Source organism: Salvelinus namaycush, chromosome 23, assembly GCF_016432855.1.
Source record: "Salvelinus namaycush isolate Seneca chromosome 23, SaNama_1.0, whole genome shotgun sequence".
Taxonomy (NCBI): Eukaryota; Metazoa; Chordata; class Actinopteri; order Salmoniformes; family Salmonidae; genus Salvelinus; species Salvelinus namaycush.
The window spans coordinates 44,233,988-44,244,614 of NC_052329.1; the positions used below are offsets into that span (position 1 = coordinate 44,233,988).

General features: G+C 41.3%; 1 long non-coding RNA gene across 1 annotated transcript; it reads right to left on the minus strand.

The window, feature by feature from the left end:
• Positions 1-278: 278 nt before the first annotated feature.
• On the minus strand, positions 279-10,305 carry LOC120018473. The gene is made up of 7 exons (XR_005472233.1): positions 10,010-10,305; positions 6,347-6,589; positions 2,143-2,399; positions 1,464-1,617; positions 1,220-1,327; positions 915-1,027; positions 279-586 (listed from the first exon to the last, which is right to left on the minus strand). It is a non-coding gene; the product is annotated as an uncharacterized LOC120018473 (long non-coding RNA).
• Positions 10,306-10,627: the final 322 nt, after the last annotated feature.

Consider the following 10,627-nt stretch of genomic DNA (forward strand, 5'->3'; position numbering starts at 1 on the left):
CCCAAAAATGCATTAAATGTCAAGCCTGGAGCTGAGCAATCACAAGACATTACTTGAACATATGGCTATAGTCAGTTTAGAATCAAAGGATTCACTACTTACCCACTGGGCACACACTGATTGAATCAATGTTGTTTCCACGTCATTTCAATGAAATTACGTTGAACCAATGTGAATTAGAAGTCTGTGGCCAGTGGGTATCTTGTCCATTAATTTGGAGTTGTGGCGTAGCTTGTATTTTCTATTAATTTGGATATCCAATATCAATAGAACAATAATCATCAATAGAGAAATAGTTTTATTTTCAATACACTTCAAAGTTATAAACATTACATTAATATTCACAGTGACTCACGCAACTCAAGAAGACAACAAAAACAAAACAACAAAAATATAACAGCAAATGCAAACCAGTAAAATGACACTTTACCGAAGTAACAAATGGAAACATACAAACAAACAATGAGATTTTTTAAAAACAAACATTTGAAACTGCTTTAAACATAAGCTTTTGAACTCTGACACAGGTGCTGCCCTGTAGATCTGTTGTACACGGCTTGTTTTGGAGTAGTTGTATGAATATCCCCTGTAAGACAAGCAGGGTACAATAGATTGGACAACAATGATTTCTTTGACTAGTTCATGTAACAGATGGGAAATCGTTCGCTAACTAGTGTTGGCTAGCCCATCGCCTGCCTGGAGACCTGAGATAGCGTTGTCCTCTCTTTGCCCAACCAAGACCATGGTTTTGGTAGGATAATGGTTAGCTTGCGCGTTAAGCTTTTGGAGTAGGAAGTGTCTTTGGCTGCATCCCAAATGGCTATATAGTGCACCACTTTTGATCAGAGCCCTATACTGCACTATATAGGGATTAATGTGCAATTTGGGACAACTTTGTGGGCGCAATTACTCACCCTGTTGGTGGTGCTGATGGACCTCTCTTCCATAACAGCAGAGCATGACCCCACCTAGAATGGCCAGACAGGCAGCTCCCCAGCCCATGTATAGACCTGTACCCAGCTCAAACCTACAAGGACAGAGAATGAATCAACTTTACGTGTGTGTGTGTGTGCGGGCGTGCGCGTGCGTGCACCCAAATCAGAATGATTCCTTAAATAAAAGGTTTTTATGAACAAGGTTTTAATTGATTGGTTGAGTGATGTGACCTGACCGGAAAAAAGTCCTGGCTCTAATTAGAATGCCAATTCCCAGGCAGTACCTTCAGCTTTTGGGATGTGTATTCACATTACTCCTGCAAAAAATGGATCATGGAACTCCTGCACCACCCGTGCAGTGTACCATGACACAGCAGTCAAGGTGGAAAGACCTGTAGGAGAGGGAAATTGAAATGGTTGATAAACGGCAGAAGAAAGAGAGACGGTGGGGTGAGGGAGATGGGCGGGAGAGCAAGCGAGAGAGAGAGATTGGTACTCAGGTGAGGATGCTGGCAGTTGGGGACACACCTGATAAGATGAACAAGCTGCCGCCGGTCAGAGTGATTTTGCCTGTTCAGAAGTGCTGCCGATCTTTGTGCATTTCAGCCCCAGCACTGACACAATGATGGACGCTAAACCCAGGAGCAGAGCGATGATCATCAGGCCTCGACATGTATGTAACCTGAACACAGGAAGAAACAGAGTTCCAGTCAACAACAGACATTGGATCGATAGAGGGCCTGAGCAGACTGGGCCTTGGAGTCAATACTAAAGGTAAGGGGAGGGAAATGTGCTCAACTCTATCCCCTTGCGTGTCTCACAACACACACACACACTAAAGAAGGCATAACAGAAACTTTTGCAGGGTGTGCTAGTGGGAGATGTTGCCTAAAGAAAATAAACAGACTTCAATTGCTGCTATCAAGCAAGTACTGGTGGCCTTTTCTCATTGTTAGACACCGCTAAATGCCTATATCAACTTCCTGTATGTCAACTACAGAACACACAAACAAATGGCGTTAAATCAGATGTAGGATGTGTCTAAGATACAGAACTGTACCAATACATGGATCATTCATGTTTGCTGAAGAGACACTCCACTGAAAATATGAAGACAGATTGTGTTCCTCTTATTCTTAAAATATTTGGCAACATCAGGAATCTAACAAAGCGGACTAGTTAAGGTTGTTGTAAGTAATTGACTGACCTTTACCCAGTTAGTTCCACCGCCGTCGACATGATGACCCAGAGCCCACACACGCAGGTGTAGGAAAAGGCTTCCAAAGTCTTGAGGTTGAAACCCTCAGACACACAGGATGATTGAAAATGGCCTCACGAGATATGTAAGTTGTCGTATGTTCCTGCTTGGTGTCCAATGTGCTGGGTGTCTGTTGTCTTGTTTCAAACGCAGGGATCTTAAGTCTATAAGGTGACGGTGACAAGGGTTTTGAGCTTAGGGGTAGTCTAAGGAGATAAACAATATGACAGATTGGTTAATCGAAAGCAATGACACTGTGACTTTCTCAACTATTAAATCAGGTTTTTCACAATAGATACCGTCCATTGGAGTTTGCCATTGTTATCTCCTTAGAATATGCTCACTATATTTACAGGTTAGACAAAACTCTTTTAATCTCTCTCTGTAACAGTGAAAGTACTCCGACCTTTGGTGGTGAGGTGACTATGGTTCTGACTACAGTTCTTCATTCTTATGAACATGTGGTTATCTAGGAGTCTGTTGCAGTGTCATAGAGGAACACACACACATACTGAAAGGAAACCAAGGTCAGTGTGACTGTCAATGATTGACTGAGCGATGATACAATGATACATACTTGTGCGAGTTACATCCCCTATTACCTTCATGGCCTGAAACTGAGACCATATGGCATGCATGCTTCAGTCCGGAGGTAGCCAGTTGAAAGTGTCAGTCACATTGGAAAGGAATTAAAAAAGACTACCGTACTACAGTGTCCATTATGAGAACAGCTTCAAAAAGTCCTGCTGAGGCTGTCCTAATATAGAAGCCCAACTACAGGCATACTACAATTTATTTAACAGATACAGTATGTCAGCCGCAACTACACAATACTTTTGTAACGCAAATACTTCTTTAGATCTTTGCTCAGTTTCTTAATTAATTTGTGCTGAATGGACACTTGTCAAAGCAGCACATTCACCTTACAAAGGTAAAACTACATCAAGAGTCTAAGGACTTTAATCTAACTGCTAGGGTCACACTGTTGGCTGGAATTTATTCATCGTAAGGCTGTATAAACTGTATAAACATCGTAATGTTTATACAGTGCTTTTGCCCACAAACTAATATCCGTGCATACACACTCCTCATTTTGGAACTTGGAGGCATCTACCAGGGAAGGAAGTATGTCTATGTGGTATCCGAGGAAGATATTTGACAGTTTATACCCTGTTGTAAATTACAGGAGAAGGGGGGCTATTTCTCCGCCTTTAGTATCAACCAAAGGCATGTCTTTGTTAACAGACAGCTTTTCCCACCGAAACTCTAACACGTCCAAAACTGAATACTGGATCAATATTTCTAACATAAGAATGTGGGGAATGGTCAGTGGGGAGCTATAGAAAACTAATGTCATATTGTTTTTTATTTTGTGATGTCATTAAAACTGGTATAAAATAAATACTGTAACTTGAAAGTATATCCCCTTTATCTGTCAAGTTTCCATCCAATGTTGTGCATATAATATGGAAAATTATTAAAGTATTTTTGTTAAGATATGAATGTGATTTTAGGAGGGATAAGAGAATCTCCTATATACTGTTCATAGTAAGTAGCTACGCCCTGAATGAGGTCAGAGGGCATGTCAGACTGACGGAACCGTCCCCTTTTGACGAGAGTGCATAAAAGGATTGCCCACAGAAATGAACAGTAGACCAGGAAAGATGGGGAGTTGCAGCCCAAGTCTAAAGTGGTTTAAACGCTGAATCTCAGAGACCAGGAAACGTGAGGCGAGAGCTACATGTTTGAAATGGTTGGAACTTTAAACCTCAACATGAGGTGAAGAAATAAACTCACCTTCTTTTAGACCAGAGAGACGGCGAGCTGCAGCTCATGTCCATCGTGGTCTGAATCCTGAATACCAACACGAGGGGTAAAACAAACTCCCCTCTCAGACAATCACTGATACAGCTGATTAGCTGTCCTGAGTCAAATATCTCAAACACTTCAAATCATCCTACTACTCTTGTCAAATCACCGTAGTACGCATGATTCCTTATTCCAAATGGGCAGCGGTTTGTGTGCAAACTATATGATAAATGTGAGAATAGTTCTGAAAAGTACAGACGAGTGTCCTTTTCTCTCTCTCTCCCTCTCCATGTTGTTGTGTAAAAAGCCATCGTATTGTAAACGTCCACTAGGGACCTTTGTCTCATGTATTAAGTGTGTATGTTATCCTGTTATTATTATTATTAGTACTGAATCATGAGTAAGGCTAGGGTTTTTGCAGATGGATGAGATTAAAACTGTTCAGAATGATGATATGATAAGAGATAATGATTATTAAGATGACTGTTTATTGATGTGATAGGTAAAGACATTTAAAGTTTAATTCAAGATGATAACTCTTTAAACAACCTCTTCCGTGGTGCTTCAAATGCTAATGGGTTAATTGTTACATGACTAATTTAATCGGGTAACAATTAAACATAGTTGGTTGATTAAATAAATAACAGTCATTATATTAATGAAAGTAAAGTCACGACAGTGCCTTCAGAAAGTATTCATACACCTTGACATTTTACACATTTTGTTAGGTTACAGCCTTATTCTAAAGTTGATAAAATAGTTTCCCCCCCTCATCAATATACAAACAATACCCCATAATGACAAAGCAAAAAAAGTTTTTGGGAAATGTTTGCTAATTTATATTTAAAAAAAACGTTAAAATACATTTACATAACTATTCAGACCCTTTACTCAATACTTAATTGAAGCACCTTTGGCAGCGATTACAGCCTACAATCTCCTTGGTTATGACGCTACAAGCTTGGCACAACTGTATTTGGGGAGTTTCTCCCATTCCTCTCTGCAGATCCTCGCAAGCTCTGTCAGGATGAATGGGGAGTGTTGCTGATCAGCTATTTTCAGGTCTCTCCAGTCATGTTCGATCGGGTTCAAGTCACACTAAAGGACATTCAGAAATTTGTCCCAGGTCACTCCTGCGTTGCCTTGGCTGTGTGCTTAGGGACGTTGTTCTGTTGGAAGGTGAACCTTCACCCCAGTCTAAGGTCCTGAGCGCTCTGGAGCAGGAGCAGGTTTGGAGCAGGTTTGCATCAACGCTCTGGAGCAGGTTTGCATCAACGATCTCTATATACTTTGTTCTGTTCATCTTTGCCTCGATCCTGACTAGTCTCCCAGTCTCTGCCACTGAAAAACATCCCCACAGCATGATTCTGCCACCACCATGCTTCACCGTAGGGATGGTGCCAGGTTTCCTCCAGAGGTGACACTTGGCATTCAGGCCAAAGAGTTCAATCTTGGTTTCATCAGACCAGAGAATCTTTAGGCAAACTCAATGCATGCTGCCATGTTCCTTTTACTGAGGAGTGGCTTCCGTCTGGCCACTCTACCATAAAGGCCTGATTGGTGGAGTGTTGCAGAGATGGCTGTGCTTCCGGTAGGTTCTCCCATCTCCACAGAGGAACTCTAGAGCTCTATTAGAGTGACTATCGGGTTCTTGGTCACCTCCCTGACCAAGGCCTTTCTCCCCCGATTGCTCAGTTTGGCTGGGCGGCCAGCTCTAGAAGGGTCTTGGTGGTTCCAAACTTGTTCCATTTAAGAATGATGGAGGCCACTGTGTTCTTGGGGACCTTCAATGCTACAGAAATGTTTTGGTACCCTTCCCCAGATCTGTTCCTCGACACAATCCTGTCTCTGAACTCTACGGACAATTCCTTCGACCTCATGGCTTGGTTTTTACTCTGACATGCACTGTCAACTGTTGGACCTTATATAGACAGGTGTGTGCCTTTCCAAATCATGTCCAATCAATTGAATTTACCACAGTTGGACTCCAATCAAGTTGTAGAAATCAAGGATGATCAGTAGGAAACCGGATGCAGCAGAGCTCAATTTCGAGTCTCATAGCAAAGGGTCTGAATACTGATGTAAATAAAATAAAACCGTTTTCGCTTTGTCATTATGGGGTATTCTGTATAGATTGCTGAGGATTTTTTCGAACATGGTTAAAACTATAGTTTGGATGGTCAGTCCTTGCATCCATGGCTCTCTTTGAATTTGAAAGTGGTTACATTTCTCCAACACCATTCCTCAGCTGTTTACCAAAACTATTTTGTTTTTGTTTAAACTACAAATTGCCCCTTTAATACTGCATGTGAGTATTGCACTGAGCCCTGCATGTGTCTCTCACCTGGTAGCCCCAGTACAGTCTTGTATCTCTGGCACTGCACAGAGCCCAGAGACGTGGCTGTACAGGTCATCCACAGGCCCTCGAACTGCCAGTTGTTGGTTGTGACAGCCCCAGAATGGCTGCGTACCCTCCAGGAATGGGAACTAGTGCAGCTGTTCTCCAGACACCAGCCAGTCACCCCTAAAGACAGACCCAGGACCTGGAAGGCTCAAAGCATGGTGGTCTGTCCTGCTGCCTGATTTACTTGGAAGAGAGGAAAAAGAAAATGTTTTTGTTATGTAGTAGTTATTAACCTACAAACAATGTAGTGTTAGCTATATCCCAGTAGGCAAAACTGGTTGCACTGTCGTCAATATGATGTATTTTATGTCATCATGGTCAGGTTGTATGATGGTTGTACAAAGATGTTTTGTTAACGTGGTTTTAGCAACCAGGAAAATACTTTATCTGAACTACTGACATACAGTGCCTGTACCCTTTGACTTATTCCACATTTTGTTGTGTTGCAGTCTGAATTAAAAAGAGATTAAATAGATTTTTTTCTCACCCTACATACAATACCCTATTCAGTCCAAAGAGTGCACTTTTTATCTCATCTTTTGCATTATGATCTCAGTCTTTCACGTGCCTTTTTGCAAACTCCAGGCGTGCTGTCATGTGCTTTTTTCTCAGGAGTGGCTGGCCACTCTCTCATAAAGCCCAGATTGGTGAAGTGCTGTAGAGACTGTTGTCCTTCTGGCAGGTTCTCTCATCTCAACCAAGGAACTCGGCAGAGTAGTCATTGGGTTCTTGGTCACCTCCCAGACCAAGGTTCTTCTTGCCTGGTTGCTCAGTTTGGTCGGACGGCCAGCTCTAGGCAGAGTCTAGGTAGTTCCATATTTTTCCCATTTCCCAATGATGGAGCCAACTGTGCTCTTGGAAACTTTCAACACTCTAGAAATTGTTTTATACCCTTCCCCAGATATACTGTATGTGTCATCACAATTCTATCTCGTAGATCTACAGACAGTTCCTTGGACTTCATGGTCTGACAACTTGAACGGAAAATTACTTAGGAGTGGAAATATTGTCCCCTATAATCCTATTTGCCATTTCTTCAATATAAACCTACTAGAGAGTGTGTGCCCTCAGGCCTGAAGGGAAGCAAAAGTAATTCCGCTGCCTAAGAATAGTAAAGCCCCCTTCACTGGCTCAAATAGCCGACCAATCAGCCTGCTACCAACCCTTAAACTTTTGGAGAAAATTGTGTTTGACCAGATACAATGCTATTTGTGACCTACCGGCTCGATTCGGTTTCATGTAGCAACATTTAAAATTGTGTTTTTTAAAAATGTTTTACATTGAATAAAAGTAGAGACTCCTGCACTACAGTTGAGGAACAATGGGAAAGTAATTCTGCTTTGAAAGTTGATAAACTTGTAACCTCACTTTTGAGAAAATGGCCCTTGAATGTTTTGGTACCCGGAGAGCTCTTTTTTGTCTACACCCATTCAGCATCGTTCACACCCTCTTAAGCTTTAGCCCCACCCATGTCTTTAAGGATTCACATGTCAGGCTATGTACGAAACAACCAAAGATTTCAAGACTAAAGGCTGGCTTATACTACGGGTGTGTTCATCAATTTAATCTGGAGTGCCTGTGTGTGCTCTGGGCGTTCGAAAACTCAGAACGTTGCCAGATTGTCCATTTGTAAATTCGGAGCGCACACTGGACGCTCTGGCCGAGGAGTAGGGTTGATCAAAGCGTTCTGAACTAAAAAACAGCCGTCAAGCACACAAGCTAACTGGCTAACGTTGGCTAGCTTGCTAGCTACTTTCAGGCACAAATGAGAGAACAGCTCATTTTACTTACCCTAGCAGAGCTGGTTAGGCTGTTTTTATGTTATCCAGAGCGTTGGTGACTGCAACTGTGCTGCTGGCAACAATGTAATAATGCTTATTTTGCCAACATTTACTGACACTGGCCATATTCAACGAGTGTTGAGCGTTCGTAAATTTGTCACACTCGCTCGAGTGTGCTCCGAAATTGGAGTAGATAGCCAGAGCAAATTTACCAGCTACGTCTGTCAACAGTTGTCGCAGTGACATCATAAACATTCAATTGAAATGGTTACTTGCATAGTGGAATCTTTTGTTTAGATATGTCGCTAGCTAGCTAAATAACCATAATCCCAATTTATAACGTTACCCTACATGAATCTGCAGGTAGCTAACCAACCAGGTTCAATGTTAGCTAACTAACATTAGGCTATAACTAGCAATGCAAATGGCTCTGACACAAATAATATTACCACACAGATCATACATGTAACGTTAGCTAGCTAGCTAACAGTACGCTTGAATTTAAAAAGAAAAATTACTTTTTGACAAAATTTGAAATGTGTAATATCTGAATATTTAGGGCGGGGAAGCAACACAAAGGCACAGACACATGCATACACACATATGATAACATACGCACTATACACACACGTACACATGGATTTTGTGTAGTAGATATGTGGTAGTGGAGTAGGGGCCTGAGGGTAGTGTGTTGTGAATGTATTGTAATGTTTCTAAAATGGTATAACTGCCTTAACTTTGCCTGGTCCCCAGGTAGAGTAGCTGCTGCCTTGTTAGCAGCTAATGGGGATCCATAATAAATACAATACAAATTATATAGTTCCTGCTCATACATGCACTGTCAACTGTGGGACCTATATAGACAGGTGTGTTTCTTTCTAAATCATGTCCAAACAATAGAATTGGCCACAGGTGGACTCCAAGTTGTAGTGACATCTCAAGGATGATCAAAGCAAATTGGATGAACCTGAGCTCAATTTGTGTTGTCATAGTAGAAGGATGTGAATACTTATGTAAATTAGATATTTATTTATTTCATGTTTTCACTTTGTCATTATGGGATATTGTGTGTAGATGGTTGAGAACAAACATCTATTTAATCCATTGTGAATTCAGGCTGTAACACAACAAAATGTGGAATAAGTCAAGGGGTATAAATACTTCCTGAAGGCACTGCATGTCCTTCCCATGACGCCTTGATCTGGCCATGAAAAATGTATATTTACCTGGTTGTAACAGACATCAGATGGTTGTAAACGGATTGTCTTCTCAATCAGAAAACCAGTTTACAACATAAAAGGATGTCATGGGGACATTTTCCCCCCGAGGTGGGTAGTGTGGTACACAGGAGGTTGGTGGCACCTTAATTGGGGAGGACGGGCTCATGGTAGTGGCTAGAGTTGTATAAGTGGAATGGTATCAAATAAAAACACATGGTGTCCATGTGTTTGATGCCATTCCATTCGCTCCAGTCCAGACATTCTTATGAGCCTTTCTTCCCTGGTGCGTACCTAACAGTGCTTCAGGGGAAATGTTTTTGTAAGTCACGAACTTATCCATCTGTTGTAAAGTGATCGAATGGAAGGAACATTGAACATTTTCACTTTAGCAAATCATACCAAACAAACAGTTCAATACAAAATGTCCTTTGCCAATCGCATATTACGTTAATCAATTAAACACAATCCATCTAAATGTTTAGATTAATCTGATCCCAAGGAATTAAATGATTTGCTAAGACTATGTTACACCATCCAGATGAGTATACTGTATAAACCAACCTCTCAAACAAAGAAATGGAAAAGTAAACCAATTTACTTACTGTTTCTGTGATGCTCGACTTGAACTTTCAGTCTTTGTTGATGTGTCTGCTGTGTTGTTGAATGGTATTTTGTATCCTCTGTTGTTCGAGTCTAGTTTGTGTTTCTATCTACTTGTTCTATTCAGGTGTTTAACACCAGTTGTCTGTTTCCCTGGTGGGCTATGGAATAAGTAAGTTGAATTAAGATAAGGTGAAAGGTATTTTAGGGAACAGAGGCTGAGGTCCCACTGAGGTGATATTTGGGTATCGGGTGGATCAATGACCCTTCAAAACAATCTCCCACTATGGGCTCAGATGTTCACCACTGCACGTGGCCTATTACTCTCCCCCAGATCTGCACTGTGGGTTCAATGTTGTGCATCCCAAATGTCACCCTATTCCCTATATAGTGCACTACTTCTGACCAGAGCCCATACACACACTGAAAAGCAACATCTAAAACTCAGAGAAACTACTGCTCACTTTTTCAAACACACAATCTCATTATACATCACGGTGGATTTCCATTCCCATCAAGTGAAGTGAAATTCACACCAAAAATAAATGAAACTTTTTAAATTCTTGACTTTTTACTGAATTCAAATGGAATTGAACCAAACCCTGTGATACACAATTAAG